General features: G+C 44.9%; 1 protein-coding gene across 1 annotated transcript in view; it reads left to right on the top strand.

Moving 5' to 3' along the window:
• The window catches only part of LOC126481881 (sodium/potassium/calcium exchanger Nckx30C), a 1,430,899-nt gene that overhangs the window by 852,415 nt on the left and 558,439 nt on the right, over window positions 1–20,045 (top strand). The window lies entirely within an intron of this gene.

Below are 20,045 nucleotides of genomic sequence, written 5' to 3'. Positions count from 1 at the left end.
AATGTAACGTCCACTGCTCAAAGTGCCGTCAATACGAACAAGAGGCGACCGAGACGTGTAACCAATGGCATCCCATACCATGACGCCAGGTGATATTCCAGTATGGCGATGACGAATACACGCTTCCAATGTGCGTTCACCGTGATGTCGCCAAACACGGATGCGTCTATCATGATGCTCTAAATGTAACCTGGATTCATCCGAAAAAATGACGTTTTGCCATTCGTGCACCCAGGTTCGTCATTGAGTACACCATTGCAGGCGCTTCTGTCTGTGATGCAGCGTCAAGGGTAACGGCAGCCATGGTCTCCGAGCTGATAGTCCATGCTGCTGTAAATGTCGTCGAACTGTTCGTGAAGATGGTTGTTGTCTTGCAAACGTCCCCATCTGTTGACTCAGGGATCTAGACGTGGCTGCACGATCCGTTATGGCCATGCGGGTAAGTTGTCTGTCATCTCGACTGCTAGTGATACGAGGCTGTTGGGATCCAGCACGGCGTTGCCTATTACCCTCCTGAACCCACCGATTTGATATTCTGCCCGTTACAGCCATGCGGGTAAGTTGTCTGTCATCTCGACTGCTAGTGATACGAGGCTGTTGGGATCCAGCACGGCGTTCACTATTACCCTCCTGAACCCATCGATTCCATATTCTGCTAACAGTGATTGGATCTCGACCAACGCGAACAGCAATCTCGCGATACGATAAACTGCAATCGCGGTAGGCTACAATCCGACCTTTATCAAAGTCGGAAACGTGATGGTACGCATTTCTCCTCCTTACACGAGCCATCACAACAACGTTTCACCAGGCAACGCCGGTAAACTGCTGTTTGTGTATGAGAAATCGGTTGGAAACTTTCCTCATGTCAGCACGGTGTAGGTGTCGCCACCGGCGGCAACCTTGTCTGAAAGCTCTGAAAAGCTAATGATTTGCATATCACAGCATCTTCTTCCTGTCGGTTAAATTTCGCGTCTGTAGCACGTCATCTTCGTGGTGTAGCAATTTTAATGGCCAGTAGTGTAGCGCCTCAGTACTGAACGAAACGAGAGTCCTACCCAAAGCCCAGCCATAAGTGCTTTTGTCAAATGAATCTGCAGCGTGTTTCCGTAAGAGCGTGAAAATATTTAACAGAACATAGAGGATGCTCCACTGAACAATTCGAGGTAGACAACCTGGGGTCGGAGCAGCCAGCTTACGGAGATAATAGGAATAAAACCACATTAGTGTGCAGTTTTTTATTTACTTTAGTTACAGTAAGCTGCAAATATTATCTTTGGCACAATGACCGTGCGATTTGTACTGTATCTTTAAAAAAATGTGCTGAAACTGACGGCCATCAGCCTCAAAGCAAGCATGACATCGGCGAAGAAGTTTCTGATGCACCCTTACAAATACCCTGGTGTGTTTCGATTCACATCACAGACAGTTGCAATTCTCGCAACTAATTCCATCTCCGTATCCACTGGAGTCTGATACACAAGTTACTTTAGATACCGTCATAGGAAATAACCAGGAGATTCAGGCCAGGTGACATCGCAGGCCATGGAATAGGACCTTCCCTTCCAATCCAGCGACCAGGAAAAACAGCATTGAGATGATTGGAGACATCCAGTCTGAAGTGAGGCGGTGCACCGTCATCTTGTATCCACATCCTCCCACCAACAGCCAAGGGTACGTCTCCAACAACTCAATTAGAGCTCTTTGCACGAATTTCAAGTACAGGTGGCCAGGTAGAAGAGATGGTCCAGTGAGATTGTCGCCTACAGTGCCGGCCCATACATTCACAGCAAAATGTCCTTGATGGTATGACTCTACTGCAGCGTGAGAGTTTTCCTCGTCCCAGACATGGTTATTCCTGCTGTTCGAAATACCATTACGATCAAATGAGGTCTTCTGAGTAAACAGCAAGATTTGCAGGAAATCAGATAGATCAGTCCATTGTTGGAGCAACCACTGACACAATGCGACCCTTGGTGCAAAGTCAGTCACAAGCTTTGCATGGACTTTGTGGATTCCGTGGGTGTAACTGACGTTCGTGGACTATTCGCCGCACGCTAGTATGTGCAGCGCCCTTTTCACGACAAGAACTTGTAGGGGGGTCCGCTGCAACACGTCTGAGCACCGCCTCTTCAAAATCGGGTGTGCCAGGTCTCTCGTTTCTTCTCTCCAATGAACCAGTCTCTGTCGGCCGGTGTATCCGTGCGGTTCTAGGCGCTGAAGTCTGGAACCGCGTGACCGCTACGGTCGCAGGTTTGAAACCTGCCTCGGGCATGGATGTTTGTGATGTCCCTAGGTTAGTTAGGTTTAAGTAGTTCTAAGTTCTAGGGGACTGATGACCTCAGCAGTTAAGTCCCATGTGCTCAGAGCCATTTGAACCTTTCAACCAGTCTCCCGCATTCGTCGATCGAGAGAAGTAAACACTGATCATGATGGATGATGCCTGTTAGGAAATCGTTCCCTTACAGCCTTTAAGCAGCGAGAGCATTGCAGCGTACTTCCCCATACAAAAGGTGCATGTCAGTGAGTTCTGCGGAACTGTACCGATACTGTTCCATGGCATTTTACTGTACGTGTCTGAATAGCACTGAGTAATGAATGGGTCTGTCGTTGATTCATAGCACGTTCTGTCGTGGTACCATGTAAATACGATACAAACACAGCCACCTTATGGGCAAGTAAAGAAAGAAAACCTGCATCATGACTTCCTAGTAATCAGGCTCGTCCTCCTTGTTTCCTTGCAGGAAATAAAGAATCTATATCTAAATAAACAGCACAGTGCATGTAAACTGGTGCGCATGTTACTTGTAAATAAGCTGGAAAACAGTAATGCTAGACAAAGCGGCAGACACATTTACTTCCATATCTCCTTAAGCTGGTTCCTCCGACCGCAGGTTTTCTGCTTCAAATTCTTCAGCGGAGCATTCTCTGTCTTGGTTGTGCACGCTCTTACGGAAACACCCTGAAAATGGTTCCAGAGACCTTTTTCAAGTCTCGACCATCTATGATGTCTAAATGTAGACTGAAGTGACGAATGAAAATGAGCAGGTTTCAAGTCTCAAACATCTATGATGTATATACGCAGATCGAAGCAACGAATGAAAATGAGCAGGGGACCCCGTTTCGAAGCCCGGCCTTGGTATAAATTTCCGTTCGTCGCTTCAGTCAGCATACGTCGTCGCTTCAGTCAGCACATATATATCATAGACGTTTGAGACTTGAAAAGGAGTCTGGAAACGTATAGTTTCATTTGAGTGATAGTACTGTACGAATTTTTCTTTCCTGGTGGGTGGGGAGACAATGACGCCGTCGTAGAAACTACAGCTTTGTGATCTGCCCTCTTTAAGTAATAGTCCAATGTCACTCTCAGGTTGTTCGTGAAGAAAGTTGTTTGTGTAGCGTTTAGGATTAAGAGTGGGAGAGGCTCTGAGAAGCTGTACTCTGAGTAGGTGAACTTGGAACGGTTTGCACACAGCAGCAGTTAGGTGAACAACTTGAAGCGTGCACGGGCACGGCCTGCCTCTTGTACCGAGTTCTCCTGGAGGTGGTCGTTAGCGTCGCAGCCAGACGGGACAGCAACTCTGCATTTCTCTGAAGTGTACTACGGTGCCTCAGTTGGAGCGGCACTTTCTATCACAACTGGAGTCGTTGTTGGCGTTAACAGAAACGCTTTACCTCCTACACCCCGTAGCTGCACAGGCGATGGACAACGGTTTAACGTTATAAGAGGGGCGTTCAATGAGAATTCCAAAACTTTTTCTCCTCGGTCAATTTCGGTTGAAATATTGTGGTTTTCTTGTGGGAAATCGTGGAATATTCCCGCTTCAAAACTATAGTTTCATGAAGTTCCGCTGTATGTGATCTTGGAAATCGTGTCTGTTGGGTGTGGAGGTGGTGGATAGAAAGAGGAGGTGATGGAGATGTGCAGAGAGAGGGGGAAGTGAAGTGATAGACAGAGAAAGGGAAGATAGAGAGTGGAGGGAGGAGAGATGTATAAAGAGAGGGGGGATGGGTAGACAGATAAGGAGGGAAAGTTGAAGATGGAGAGAGAGAGGAGGGGGAGAGCCAATGGACTAATATAAAACCAGAGTGAATAAATAGCCAGGCAAGGCAGGGCACCTCAGCTAGCGGATAATAAAGGACCTTTTTTCTCTAATGTTATGGGTATGGCCATCAATGACCTTCTGAAATGTTGACTGATTATTTATGGCGAATTTCCCCACAATATATGTACACACTGATAAGTCGAAACATTATGACCTCTGCCCACCGCAACGTTGGATGTCGCCTGGTGGCGTTGCGGACATTTGACAAGATAACAAAAGTATGTAATCAGAGGAGACACTGACGAGAGATCACCCTAGCGAAGATTTAGGGTACAACCTGCGGAATCCATTGAGATAAGCGACTTTGACAAAGTTCAGATTATTATTACGCAGAGCCTGTGAACGACTATTTCAAAAACTGTGAAGCTTCTCGAATGTTCACGTGCTACTGTCGTGAGCATCTACGGATGGAGGTAGAAGGACAATGAAATTACCACTAGGCTCTAAATTGGTGGCGTCCACGACTCTTCACAGATCATGGTGTTCGGAGGCTTGTGCGCTCTGTAATGTAGAATAGATGGCGATCTGTGGCATCTCTGCCGAAAGAGCACAATGCTGCTACACGGGTGCACCCACAACTGTTTTGGAGCACACCCTTCATCGTAAAATGTTGAACATGGAGCTCCGCAACTGACCGCCCCTACGCGTTCACATGTCTACCCAACGGCATCATGAATCACGATTGTAGTAGGCACGGGTTCATTGACCGTGGATCAATGGGAACGTGTCGGCTCACATTTTTCCTACACTAGGTCGATGGTCGTGTCCACTAAAGCCGTCGTCGAAGTGAACGACGCCTCGAAACGTGCAGCGCACCACGGATGCAGGCTGGTGAGAGCAGTGCTATGCCGTTCTCCTGCGCTTGGATGGGACCTGTGCCAGTAATCCAAGACACACTGACCGTTGTGAGCCACCTGCATCCCTTCATGCTTGATGCCTTCCTCTGCGGCCATGTCATATCTCAGCAGCATAACTCTCCGTGTCTGGCAGCCAGAACCGAGCTCCAGTGGTTTGAGGAGCGTTATAGTGAACTCAGGTTGATGTCTCGACGAGCAAATTCGCCTGATGTAAATCTTATGGAGCCCATCTGAGTCGCTATGGGGTGCCTTTGCCATGTATGTAAATCAGCAGCCCGTTGTTTACGCGAATTACATGACCTGCGCGTAGACATATAATGCCACATACCTCCACATACTATTAACAGACTGTCGGACCCGTGATACTCAGGTTCAATGATGTATTTCTTTCCAAAGGCGGACGAACAAACTATTAAGCAGGAAATCATAATGGTTTGGCTCTTCAGTGCATACGGTACACACACACACACACACACACACACACACACACACACGCGCGCGCGCGCGCGCAACACACACGTAAAATATGATTGGGGGTGAATTCTTCTGTTTGTGTACCTAGCAATTATATGAGAGCAAAAGTAGATGAACTTAACAGTTGAGAAGCTCAGTAATATGCTTCTTCCAGTTCAAATTTTTAGTAATATATATATATCCAAACATTTGGAGAATTCTACTCTATTTACTGAACTCGTATTCATCAATTACTGCTATGACTCTTTTCGAGTCTCGGGTAGACCCCTCGCGACCAGGGACCCCAGTTGTCGACAAGGCACTGTGCAAGCTGGTGGTGGCTTCATAATGGTGTAGACTGTGTTTACATGGAATGGACTTCAGGTGAACCGACCATCGACTGTAAACGGATATGTTCCGCTACCTGGAGACCATTTGCCGCCATTCATGGACTTCATGCTCCCACGACAACGCGCCATGACACTGGGCCACAATTGATTGCGAATGATTTGAAGAACATTCTGGATATTCGAGTGAATGTCCCAACATGAAATCCCATTTAACATTTATGCGACATAAGTGACAGGTCAGTTCGTGCTCAAATTCTTTCAGCGCCAACACTTTCGCAATGATGGATGGCTATAGAGGCAGCATGGCTGAATATTTTTGCAGGGGACTTCCCACGACATGTTGAGTCCATGTCACATCGAGTTGCTGCACTAAGCCGGGCAAAAAGAGACCTGGTACGATATTAGGAGGTATCCCATGACTTTTGCCCCCTCAGTGTATAAGGAATCGGACTGCAATGTTGCGTTACATATATAACTAAGGATATTACTTATTAACCTAGAATAGCTTTTCAGAATTCTTTCTAAAATTCCATCAGCATATGGGCTTTTGTTTCCCATAATTTTATAATTTTATTAATTTTACTGATGGATGTTGATGCTACCGTATGATTCCATTCCCACCAAATGAACATGATTCAAAGTACTTGATGTAAAACCGTCGAGTGTAAAATTGTTCACCATGCACCAGTGGTAGTCGGACACATCTGACGGAATAATTGATTCAATCATAAAGCGAAACCTTACAAACCATTGAAAACAAACTACATTCACATGTTTCTGTAGCGTTCTGGTGTCGATAGAGTCTAAACTTTTCCGAATGCAGGAGGGATGTTTCGGTATGATCATGTTAACATTATTTCACATTGAAAGACATTCATATTCGTACTACGACTGATCAACCTTAGCCTCTCGTGGTATCTCGTGCGAAGGGTGCAGCCAGGAACCGTCCGATTCATAAACGTAAACATCACTCTCCCTCTCTCTAGTTGGTACAGAGTTCACCTTTTTGGAGGCTCTGTTGTAGGTAGCCGACATCATAAACGGCTCTTCGAATGAGGAACGAGCTTCTGCTGATGAATCATATAAAAGTGTTGAATCCATTTAGAAACATTAGCGTATAATTACCGTTGGCATTACACTTAATTTAAAACAAATTCTGTGATTATCAAGTTACACTAATAACCTGATCGCAGATTGCCGGCTAGAATTCAGCCAGTGTCCACAGTCTGAGCGAACAACTTAACCCTCCTTCACTTAAGCTTCTTTCAACAGCCGAATTATAGATTATTGATCAAACTCGTAAAGTTTTAAAAAAATGGCTCTGAGCACTATGGGACTCAACTTCTGAGGTCATCAGTCCCCTAGAACTTAGAACTACTTAAACCTAACTAACCTAAGGACATCACACACATCCATGCCAGGGGCAGGATTCGAAACTGCGACCGGAGCGGTCGCGTGGTTCCAGACTGTAGCGCCTAGAACCGCTCGGCCACTCCGACCGGCGTAAAGTTTTATTTTGGCCATTACTGCAAGTGAATATACGATGTTACTAGCATCTCGAAGAGCCAAGTATTAAATTTTACACGGTATTTTGATGCACTCTTTATTAGGCACCATATGGTATACAACATACGTCCAGGCTGTATTCTTATTGTTGTCAAACCCTCTCAAGCTGATGTGATGTGAAATTCTAGATTTGTGTAACTGTTTCATTAGAAGCAGCCCGTCGGAGTGGCCGAGCAGTTCTAGGCACCGTGCGACCGCTGCGGTCGTAGGTTCGATTCCTGCCACGGGCATGGATGTGTGTGATGTCCTTAGCTTAGTTAGGTTTAAGTAGTTCTAAGTTCTAGGGGACTGATGACCACAGCAGTTAAGTCCCATAGTGCTTGGAGCCGCTTGAGCCACTCGAAGCTTCATCAGTGATAAAATTTGTATCTCTCCATTTCCATCAACTCTGTAATACTTGAGAAGCGATATCACAGTCATGGTCAACATCATACTAGGGCTGCCTGAGGACGTCCGAAAACACAAGTGCAGCCTGAAAGTCAGCACTTAAGTTGAGCTACAAATTGCGACTCTGGTAATTCGTAGTCTAACATGCGCAATGGAGGATTTCTCTCGAAGACTCGTTCGACCACATACTCGGAAAAAAAGCAATCGGGTGCAGTCTGGGCAAAGCTGTTTAATAGCAGTAAACCCTTGAACACCTGCAACGCATAAAAATGTCTTGTTCACAGAATTATAGAATTCACCATACACGAGAAAGTGCACAACTGATCATATTCCAACTGAATAACGATAAATAACCTAATAACCAGTGCTTCTAGATGAAGAAACAAAAAAACATGGTAAAATACGGTGACAAATGCGATGTGCACAAATCCAGACTGCGTAAATTTTGTCTGAGGGAAGCTGTGAACCAGTAACACCTGAATTTCACCAAAGGATAAATTCTGCTGAATATCGGAAAACTGAGATTTAGTGCACTCTGAAGTGGGAGAACAGCAATACCACTATAGTTCAACATCGCGTCTACGTCAACACCGATAGACACGTGTCAGTAGTCTACTTAGAGATCGGCAAGAGATTGCTTTTAGTATCACCCCGAGATGCTACAGATGTTGTCGTACAAAACTGCAGAGACAGAAGGTCAGAATTCAGTGCCTTATCAAAATGGTGGCCATTAGACACAGAACACTGACTTATCGGGGATGTAAAAAAAACTATGGAAAAATGAAAAACACAACATATTACCATGCCTAATACGGTGTTCGGAAACTGTTGGGATTCAGAAGAGGTTCCAGTCGGCTCGAAATGGGTAAATATATGTCCTGTCTCGTATTCAAGCGAGTCTTATACCCCCATCCTGCAAAATAGTGACAGTTTCAGATAAACGTGGCGGAGGTGCATAGCAATCTCTCCGAAGTAGACAAGACTCAATAACATTGATATCTGGTAACTGTGGTGTCTAAGGGAGATGTGATAATTCATACGTGTGCTCACAAAACCCGTCCTGGACAAAACCAGTTTTGTAAACAGGAGCCCTGTCGTCTTTGAACACATCATCACCAACGAGAAACAAGCGTTGCACCAGACGACGGACCCGTTCAGCCAACGTTGGCACTAAGTCTTGTCAGTAATGCGACCCAGCAGGGTAACCATAATGTCCAACGAATACCTCGATATGGCTGTCCAAATCATAGCCGAACCCACTGCCGTGTTTCACTCTTGGGACATAACTCGGCCAGAAGCTTGAAACAATGAGAAACAAGACTCATCCGACCAAATGACGTTCTTGCATTGCTGCGTAGCCCAGGTTTTACGGCTTCAGCACCCCGTTTTCCTGTTACGGATATTCGCCTTACTGACAAATGGTTTGGAATTCCAGCAGGTTCGCAACGATTTTTCCATCTCTCTTCCTCTTATCTTTCGCATAATTCTCTTCAATGATTGTCTGTCACGATCACTCAACACTCATTTTCTTCCGCGTTGTGGCTACCGGATGATATTTACCGCTTTGTCTGTATGCGATATAAATCTTCGGTACGACACCTCTCGAAACACCGAACACTTAGGCCACCTTGGTTACGGAAGCATGCACGATACAGGCAGCAACAATTTTCCCACTTTCGAACTCATTTAGTTCCGACATAACACACTCACAACTACACAGAGCACTGATCTGAACACGAGCGGCCGCGCATTGCTGACATTTCACAGATGCTGTTCGTAGTCAAACACTATAGCACCAGTAAGCATGCTAAGCATACATTTCTGATAGCGTCTGGATATTTTTGTCCAACCCTGCAGTCATACAAATTGGTGAAGAATATTACACGGGGCCGCGTTACTGGAACCAACACGGCAATGTTATTTAAGGGAACCACTGGACGGATATTTTAATACTTTCTCCCAGAAAGTCATAATGCTCATATCTCATGAGTATAATCGTCGCTTCATGGTTCAGATGGTTGAAATGACTCTGAGCACTATGGGACTTAACATCTGTGGTCATCAGTCCCCTAGAACTTAGAACTACTTACACCTAACTAACCTAAGGACATCATACACATCCATGCCCGAGGCAGGATTCGTACCTGCGACCGTAGCAGTCGCGCGGTTCCGGACTGAGCGCCTACTTACACCTAACTAACCTAAGGACATCATACACATCCATGCCCGAGGCAGGATTCGTACCTGCGACCGTAGCAGTCGCGCGGTTCCGGACTGAGCGCCTAGAACCGCTAGACCACCGCTTCATATAGCGTCGTAGGACACAGCGATTATGTGGCGAGCACAGATTACAGGATTCCAGACGACACACGCATGGCACTTGCTGCTCAGTTTTTGCCGTTGACTGAGTCGTACAACAGTCTCCTAGACCTGGAGTATAACATGTGCTATAACAATGGAGGTCGACATATCCAACAGCTAAGGTAAAGATACATGTTAGTACGAAAGCAAAACAGACTTTGGGCAGTGTGGTAACAAAAAATTTGTGGTTTTCATGTTATTCGCAATAATCAAACTTCATTCTTTATCTTACTGGCTTTTGGCTATCTGCTTCTATCCATACGGCATTCTGTCAGACTAAAATCCTGTATGATTTACTGCTGAACGTGCTTCCACAACGCGCTTGACTCAAGAATACCCAACTTCCTGGAAAAAGGCCGTTAAGAGATATGAGGTTCACTCTCAAAAATATATCTGAACACACTCTGTACTGTGCATCTCCATACTGTAGGAGATACTTCTTGGACACTGCCACCAGAACGCATACAACGTTATGTATTCCACAGTCATTGCCGCGAGTGCAAGTATCAACAAAGATGCTCTTTTTTATTTCAGTGACGCCGAAGATTTACCGTGCCAAATGGCTAGGACAGTAGCAACTCGCTGGAATCCTAATCAGGAGTAAGGCGCTTAAATCCCCGTTTGGCCAACCGGAAGCGGTTTTCCGTGGCAACCTTTGATTCATTTGAAAGGCTACGACTGTTTTCGACCTTGAATTCCGTTTCTAATTCGCTCGTCATTGACAGGATAGCAAATATTAACCTTCCTTTCTTCCGTGGAATAGCTATTTGTTGTATCAGTGATCGTGCTGTCCGTGTGCAGAATCGGGAAGGCACGCGATCTATCTGAGTTAGACCGAGGGCACATTGTGACGGCCCAGAGGCTCGGCATGAGCATTTCGATGACCGCACGACTTGTCGGTTGTTTGAGGAATGCTGTGATAGGAATCTTCAACACGTGGCGAAACGATGATGAAACCACGTCTACACGTAATGGGGCTGAGTGGCCACCGCTCACTGCAAAAAAATGGTTCAAATGGCTCTGAGCACTATGGGACTTAACATCTGTGGTCATCAGTCCCCTAGAACTTAGAACTACTTAAACCTAACTAACCTAAGGACATCACACACTCCATGCCCGAGGCAGGATTCGAACCTGCGACCGTAGCAATCGCGCGGTTCCGGACTGAGCGCCTATAACCGCTAGACCACCGCGGCCGGCCTGCTCACTACAGATGTCTGACGTCGTATGTTGGGCAGACTGGTAAAACGGAAAGGCGTCGAACTGTGACGGAACTAACATCAGACTTCTGGGCAGAGTACAAGTATATCTGAAGCAAAGAGTCCGCAGCTCGTGGTCTAGCGATGCCGGCACGGTAGCTCAGCGTGTTCGGACAGAGAGTTACACACCCTCTGTAATAAAAAAAACTGAATTAATCGATCATCAACGAACTTAACCGGATGTCTTACGACGTCCGCCCCGAGCAGATACAACGAACAAACGCGGACAAAATGAGAATTAAAAAAAAAAAGAGCGGCTAGCGTTGCTGCCTCTCGACCACGGGGTCCCGGGTTCGATTCCCGGCCGGGTTGGAGATTTTTTTCTGCCCGGGGACTGGGTGTTTGTGTTGTCCTCATCATTTCATCATCATCATCATTCGTGACAGTTGCTAGATTGGATTGAGTTAAACATTGGACTGTGTAAAAATGGGGACTTCAAGGGGCGCTGATGATCATCATCATATCATCATCATCATCATCATCATCATCTGAACGCAAAGTACACCGAACGCTTCTAACTATGGGCTTCCGCAACCGACGCCCCATTCAGGTGCCACTGTTAACACCACGACATCGGCAACTACGACTGCATTGGGCACTTGAGCATCGGCACTGGACGCTGTCGCAGTGAGAGAGCGTTGCATGGTTGATGAATCCCAGTACCTTCTTCACTACGTCCTCGGAGGGCGTGAATCTGTTGTCTTCCATGGGAACAGCTCGTTGACACCTGTACGGCGGGACGGAGACAAGCCCGCGGCGGCACCATTATGCTCTGTAGAGCATTCACGTGGGTATCTATGGGTCCAGTGGAGCTCGTGCACGGCATTAAGACGTCCAAGGAGCCGCGCGTTCTCAGCCGAGCGGTCTAGGGAGCTGCAGTCAAGGGCTGTGCGGTTGCTTCCGGCGGAGGTTCGAGGCCTCCCTCGGGCATGGTTGTGTGTGTTTGTCCTTAGGATAATTTAGGTTAAGTAGTTTGTAAGCTTAGGGACTGATGACCTTAGCAGTTAAGTCCCATAAGATTTCACACACATTTTTGAACGTCCAAGTAGTATCGTGCACTGGTTGCAGACCACGTACAACACTTCGTGATGATCGTGTTTCCTGATGGCAGACGCATTTTTCAACAACACGATGCGCCATGTCACGAGGCCAGGAGTGTCATGGAGTGGTTCGAGGAACATCCAATTGATGTGCTGGTCCCTCAAATCGCCAGATCTGACTCCACTTGAACACATCTGGGATGTGACTGAATGTGGCGTCAGAGCTCATCGCCCCCTCCCCAGATTTAGGGAATTAGATGTTTTGCATGTGCAGATATGGTGCCAACTCCCTCAATGCTTCCATGCCACGACGGCCTGCTGCTGTTATCCGTGCCAAAGGTGGACATATCGGCTATTAGATAGGTGGTCGTAATGTTCTGGCTGATCAGTGTAATCCGTTACAAAGACTGGATATGTCAAACTGTGAAAAACGGCACCTGGCTGCCACATGTCCGCTTTCATATGAAATGATCTCCGCTAGATAGTTTCCGAGTAAATGTAGTTCTTTTGTAGTTACTTTCTCTCCTTTCGTTAAGGGAAATTTTCGGCAATCTTGCTGCACATCCGGGAAGTGCTAGTAGTGTTGCAAGGTCCGCTCTCGTTGAAAATGATGCGGCCGAAATATTTCTGCCCATGTGAAGTGTACATTTTCCTAGGACAGTCTCGAGAGTTGCAGATGTGCAGTCATAAATATTGACACTGGAACTAATGCGACTGTGTTGCGCTGTTCACTTTGACGTGATACTTATTGCCTTCATACGTTTATGTGTGAATAAACATAATCAACAATTATATAAACTATTTTTGTCTGTTTATTAAACTTTGATACTTTACTATTCCTCATTTCTTTTAATAGGAGAGAGGAGATGGTTGGTTGGTTGTTTCGGGGAAGGAGACCAGACAGCGAGGTCATCGGTCTCATCGGATTAGGGAAGGACGGGGAAGGAAGTCGGCCGTGCCCTTTGAAAGGAACCATCCTGGCATTTGCCTGGAGCGATTTAGGGAAATCACGGAAAACCTAAATCAGGATGGCCGGACGCGGGATTGAACCGTCATCCTCCCGAATTTCTTTTAATACTACAATAAGAAACGGAAGGACTTGAACAATTAATATTTTTTAAGTACTGCAGCGGAATACTTCCATCGCCATTGAAAATTATTGCCGGTTGTATTGGTCTCTATTAGCAACTATTCCGGTCATCACAAGCTGGCCTTTGAGCGACATTGCCATAAATGATTATACATCTAGGACCAAGTTTCTGGAAGTTCAGAGTGATTAACACATTTTGATATTGCAACCTTAGAGAGGACCGCAACTCTTATAGACAAGAGCAGATTTTCGTCGCAAACATCGGTGTCTTTCGGGAAGAAGCTAGTGATCAAGCATGAGGATATGAATAAGGGAGATCATGGTGTTGAACAGTCCAATAATATGTGTAGGACACCAAAATTATGTTGTGAAGCTAGTATACGGGACCCTGTAACCTACGCTTATATCAATTTAATATATCCTTCAGTGAAGTCCTAACCACACCGGTATACTGTAGATATCTTATTGTGCGAAAAGCGACTGATTAAGATCAAAGAACAGCTGAAGTACTCGAATCAGGTTTCACTGTCTTCAACGAAAGCATTACATATAGTCTTAAAACGCTAGCAAGAGGCAGTACAGGGCAGATTGTTTACACGCTGATTGGTTACATTCACAGTACGTAACATATTATTTCATACGCACGTTTGGCGTGAGAATCACAGTGATGACGGCAGCGAAAAAGGAATGAAAGTGGGAAGATCAGAGTATAACATCTCATCGACATACTTGTCATTACTAATGAAATCATTGGGCACATTCGAAGCGAATGACAACAGAGGTAAACCGGGGAGTTGTTATACTATGATCCTTCTGAGGGCATGCAGGGCATGCACGGAGAACCTAAGACACAATCACGCTGAACAAGAGTTCTGTCTTAGTATGTGTGCCACATAGCACATACAGAACTACAGAGACTGCCGTCTTCTATACCTGATTCCGCAAATACGAGTAGAACACAAAAGCAGATAATAGCTGGAGCATGTATACTCTGCCAGAGATTGTACTGTAGCTGCTACATGGCAAATTTAAATACACGTGTAGATATCGATAGCTGTATCCATTTATCCAAGACTGCAGCGCATAGGAATGATGAACGAAACATTTTTCTTTCTACTGTGCGCGGAATGGAATCCATTGCTGTTCGAAAACAAATCGACAAGTAAAGCGAATGCGATTGCAGCCTTTCTAGTCAGATGTTGACAAATTGTTTATTTCGTGATTAATTTTATCGATGCCGAATTCCTGAGCACGTTATTAGCTTGTACAACACAAAAAAAATTGACGTGAAAAAGAAATGAATAGACCTCTTTACCAACAGCGCGCAAAAAAGCGAGATGACCAGCGTGACAGACCGATTGAATCTCATATAGGTCTTTGCATGTTTTTCATTCCGTGCTAACTTACGCCACGCGCAGTTCTGTAACCCAGATTTTTTCTGCATCAAAAGGAATTTCAGTGGCATATTTCTGTATTAGTGTAGCAATAATCGTCTTTTCCACGCTTTTACGCATATGCAGTAGACCAGAACATTATTGAGAGGCCTTTGATGAGAAAGTTTAGTATTCCTCTTGATTCTCCTTTTAGTGTGCCCTACAGCAGTAAATACTATAACTGAAGCGAATATGTTATGAATTGGTTTTGTACCATGGGAGTTCGATGTAACCGTAAAACACCACTGATGAAGCTGCTATATCGTAGCAACGACGGTCGTTTGTCCATTATTGCGACGATATCATAGTGCATCTGATATTTAGTTCGTGTGATATTTAGAGGAAAAAAGTGGGGTTCGAACGAGGAACGTTTGGCCTCTGTTCGTTCTTGATGAACAACTATAATTCCTTAGGTTGTGTTCTATATAACTTATCGTTACTCATCTAACACTTTTTAACAAAAGTCCGAAGTAACCAATAAACACTGCAAGGGCGGAGCTCTGTCAAAATAGCGTTGTATTTCAATTCATTATCTCACATTACTCACATTGTACCCGTGTCTAGGGGTAGCGTCTTTGATTCATAATCAAAACGTCTTCAGTCCCGGGTTCGATCCCCCCCACAGCCTAAATATTGATAAATAATCAGCACTGGCGGCCGAAGAGTTCCGGCATAAGAAGTCAGCCTCATTCTGCCAACGGCCTTGTCAAAGAGGGCGGAGGAGCGGATAGAGGTTCAGGGCACTCTCTTGTCCTAGGGGTGGGAAATTTCCCCTAAAGGCGGAAGAATCAGCAATGATCAACGACATGAGGATGCAGAAGGCAATGGAAACCACTGCATTAAAGACACGTAACGTGTATCCACAGGACATGTGGCCTGTAATTGAAGAAGTGTCATGATGATCTGTCCATTGGCAAAAGATTCCGGAATAGTCCCCCATTCAGATCTCCGAGAGGGGACTGCCAAGGGGGAGGTTATCATGAGAAAAAGATTGAATAATCAACGAAAGGATAACGTTCTACGAGTCGGGGCGTGGAATGTCAGAAGCTTGAACGCGGTAGGGAAACTAGAAAATCTGAAAATTGAAATGCAAAGGCTCAATCTAGATATAGTAGGGGCAGTGAAGTGAAGTAGAAGGAAGACAAGGATTTCTGGTCAGATGAGTGTCGGGTAATATCAACAGCAGCAGAAAATGGTATAACAGGTGTAGGATTCGTTATGAATAGGAAGGTAGGGCAGAGAGTGTGTTACTGTGAACAGTTCAGTGACCAGGTTGTTCTAATCAGAATCGACAGCAGACCAAAACCGACAACGATAGTTCAGGTATACATGCCGACGTCGCAAGCTGAAGATGAACAGATAGAGAAAGTGTATGAGGATATTGTAAGGGTGATGCAGTATGCAAAGGGGGACGAAAATCTAATAGTCATGGGCGACTGGAATGCAGTTGTAGGGGAAGGAGTAGAAGATAAGGTTACAGGAGAATATGGGCTTGGGACAAGAAATGAAAGAGAAGAAAGACTAATTGAGTTCTGTAACAAGTTTCAGCTAGTAATAGCAAATACCCTGTTCAAGAATCACAAGAGGAGGAGGTATACTTGGAAAAGGCCGGGAGATACGGGAAGATTTCAATTAGATTACATCATGGTCAGACAGAGATTCCGAAATCAGATACTGGATTGTAAGGCGTACCCAGGAGCAGATATAGACTCAGATCACAATATAGTAGTGATGAAGAGTAGGCTGAAGTTCAAGACATTAGTCAGGAAGAATCAATACGCAAAGAAGTGGGATACGGAAATACTAAGGAATGACGAGATACGTTTGAAGTTCTCTAACGCTATAGATACAGCAATAAGGAATAGCGCAGTAGGCAGTACAGTTGAAGAGGAATGGACATCTCTAAAAAGGGCCATCACAGAAGTTGGGAAGGAAAACATAGGTACAAAGAAGGTAGCTGCGAAAAAACCATGGGTAACTGAAGAAATACCTCAGCTGACTGATGAAAGGAGGAAGTACAAACACGTTCCGGGAAAATCAGGAATACAGAAATACAAGTCGCTGAGGAATGAAATAAATAGGAAGTGCAGGGAAGCTAAGACGAAATGGCTACAGGAAAAATGTGAAGACATCGAAAAAGATATGATTGCCAGAAGGACAGACTCAGCATACAGGAAAGTCAAAACAACCTTTGGTGACATTAAAAGCAACGGTGGTGACATTAAGAGTGCAACGGGAATTCCACTGTTAAATGCAGAGGAGAGAGCAGATAGGTGGAAAGAATACATTGAAAGCCTCTATGAGGGTGAAGATTTGTCTGATGTGATAGAAGAAGAAACAGGAGTCGATTTAGAAGAGATAGGGGATCCAGTATTAGAAATGGAATTTAAAAGAGCTTTGGAGGACTTACGGTCAATAAGGCAGAAGGGACAGATAACATTCCATCAGAATTTCTAAAATCATTGGGGGAAGTGGCAACAAAACGACTATTCACGTTGGTGTGTAGAATATATGAGTCTGGCGACATACCATCTGACTTTCGGAAAAGCATCATCCACACAATTCCGAAGACGGCAAGAGCTGACAAGTGCGAGAATTACCGCACAATCAGCTTAACAGCTCATGCATCGAAGCTGCTTACAAGAATAATATACAGAAGAATGGAAAAGAAAATTGAGAATGCGCTAGGTGACGATCAGTTTGGCTTTAGGAAAAGTAAAGGGACGAGAGAGGCAATTCTGACGTTACGGCTAATAATGGAAGCAAGGTTAAAGAAAAATCAAGACACTTTCATAGGATTTGTCGACCTGGAAAAAGCGTTCGACAATATAAAATGGTGCAAGCTGTTCGAGATTCTGAAAAAAGTAGGGGTAAGCTATAGGGAGAGACGGGTCATATACAATATGTACAACAACCAAGAGGGAATAATAAGAGTGGACGATCAAGAACGAAGTGCTCGTATTACGAAGGGTGTAAGACAAGGCTGTAGCCTTTCGCCCCTACTCTTCAATCTGTACATCGAGGAAGCAATGATGGAAATAAAAGAAAGGTTCAGGAGTGGAATTAAAATACAAAGTGAAAGGATATCAATGATACGATTTGCTGATGACATTGCTATCCTGAAGAAGAATTAAATGATCTGCTGAACGGAATGAACAGTCTAATGAGTACACAGTATGGTTTGAGGGTGAATCGGAGAAAGACGAAAGTAATGTGAAGTAGTAGAAATGAGAACAGCGAGAAACTTAACATCAGGATTGATGGTCACGAAGTCAATGAAGTTAAGGAATTCTGCTACCTAGGCAGTAAAATAACCAATGACGGACGGAGCAAGGAGGACATCAAAAGCAGACTCGCTATGGCAAAAAAGGCATTTCTGGCCAAGAGAAGTCTACTAATATCAAATACCGGCCTTAATTTGAGGAAGAAATTTCTGAGGATGTACGTCTGGAGTACAGCATTGTATGGTAGTGAAACATGGACTGTGGGAAAACCGGAACAGAATAGAATCGAAGCATTTGAGATGTGGTGCTATAGACGGATGTTGAAAATTAGGTGGACTGATAAGGTAAGGAATGAGGAGGTTCTATGCAGACTCGGAGAGGAAAGGAATATGTGGAAAACACTGATAAGGAGAAGGGACAGGATGACAGGACATCTGCTAAGACATGAGGGAATGACTTCCATGGTACTAGAGGGAGCTGTAGAGGGCAAAAACTGTAGAGGAAGACAGAGATTGGAATACGTCAAGCAAATAATTGAGGACGTAGGTTGCAAGTGCTACTCTGAGATGAAGAGGTTAGCACAGGAACGGAATTCGTGGCGGGCCGCATCAAACCATTCAGTAGACTGATGACCAAAAAAAAAAAAAACTCACGTTGATGGATGCTGACACGCTGATGGCTTACTGTTTTTGACGCTTGTGGTCACACTAACTGTTTTCTATGTCCCATATACAGGTTGTTCCAAACCTTTACATCTGACATTACACAGACAATGGGGACTCATAAATTGAATTTTTGGAGATATGAAACCAATATTCCGAAATTAATATCAGTGGCGGTCCAAGAATTTCCGTTCGAAGGTCCTACAAAAATGTTCAAATGGGTGTAAAATCATTTGGGACTTAACTGTGAAGGTCGTTAGTCCCTAAGCTTACACACTACTTAACCCAAATTATCCTAAGGACAAACACACACACCCATGCCCGAAGGTCCTACATTCCAGCATCGGTATGCCAGGGGAAAGAAGGCCATGGACTATGAGACAATCATCTAATAGAAGCACTAGGTTAATGACACCCGTTTGATAAAAAACCATGTCCTGCTGCATGAAGAAGTCCGTAACTGCCTGCTGCCCACCCTCGTTCGACAGTAATCGTCGACCCTTCAAGCCCTTTTTTAAGGGACTAAAGGCTTGATAATCGCTTGGGAAAAGATCAAGACTGTAAGGTGGTGTTGGAGCATCCAGTTGAAGCTGGTCTCCCAGAGCGAGTGACATCTTGTGTCAAATCGCGACCAGCACAGAACTTGGCGCACTATTCCACACCGATGGTTTTCAGCAGACATGTTGTCCCATACCCATTCTTCATTCTCCGATGGATGTTTGACTCTGTCTGCCCTTCAGCGGCCAAGAAAAAAATAGCGGGACGCTGGCACTGTCTGGACGCATTTGGTAATAACGCCACCATAGTTCACTTTTCCGGATTTACCAGGAAGACAAATGTGCCACACTAATCCCTTGCTAACATGTCGATGCTTATACAGGATGTTACAAAAAGGTACGGCCAGACTTTCAGGAAACATTCCTGACACACAAATAAAGAACAGATGTTATGTCGACATGTGTCCGGAAACGCTTAATTTCCATGTTAGAGCTCATTTTAGTTTCGTCAGTATGTACTGTACTTCCTCGATTCACCGCCAGTTGGCCCAATTGAAGGAAGGTAATGTTGACTTCGGTGCTTGTGTTGACATGCGACTCATTGCTCTACAGTACTAGCATCAAGCACATCAGTACGTAGCATCAACAGGTTAGTGTTCATCACGAACGTGGTTTTGCAGTCAGTGCAATGTGTACAAATGCGGAGTTGACAGATGCCCATTTGATGTATGGATTAGCACGGGGCAATAGCCGTGGCGCG

This window comes from Schistocerca serialis, chromosome 5, assembly GCF_023864345.2.
Source record: "Schistocerca serialis cubense isolate TAMUIC-IGC-003099 chromosome 5, iqSchSeri2.2, whole genome shotgun sequence".
Classification (NCBI taxonomy): Eukaryota; Metazoa; Arthropoda; class Insecta; order Orthoptera; family Acrididae; genus Schistocerca; species Schistocerca serialis.
This window is presented reverse-complemented; position numbering and strand designations above follow the sequence as displayed.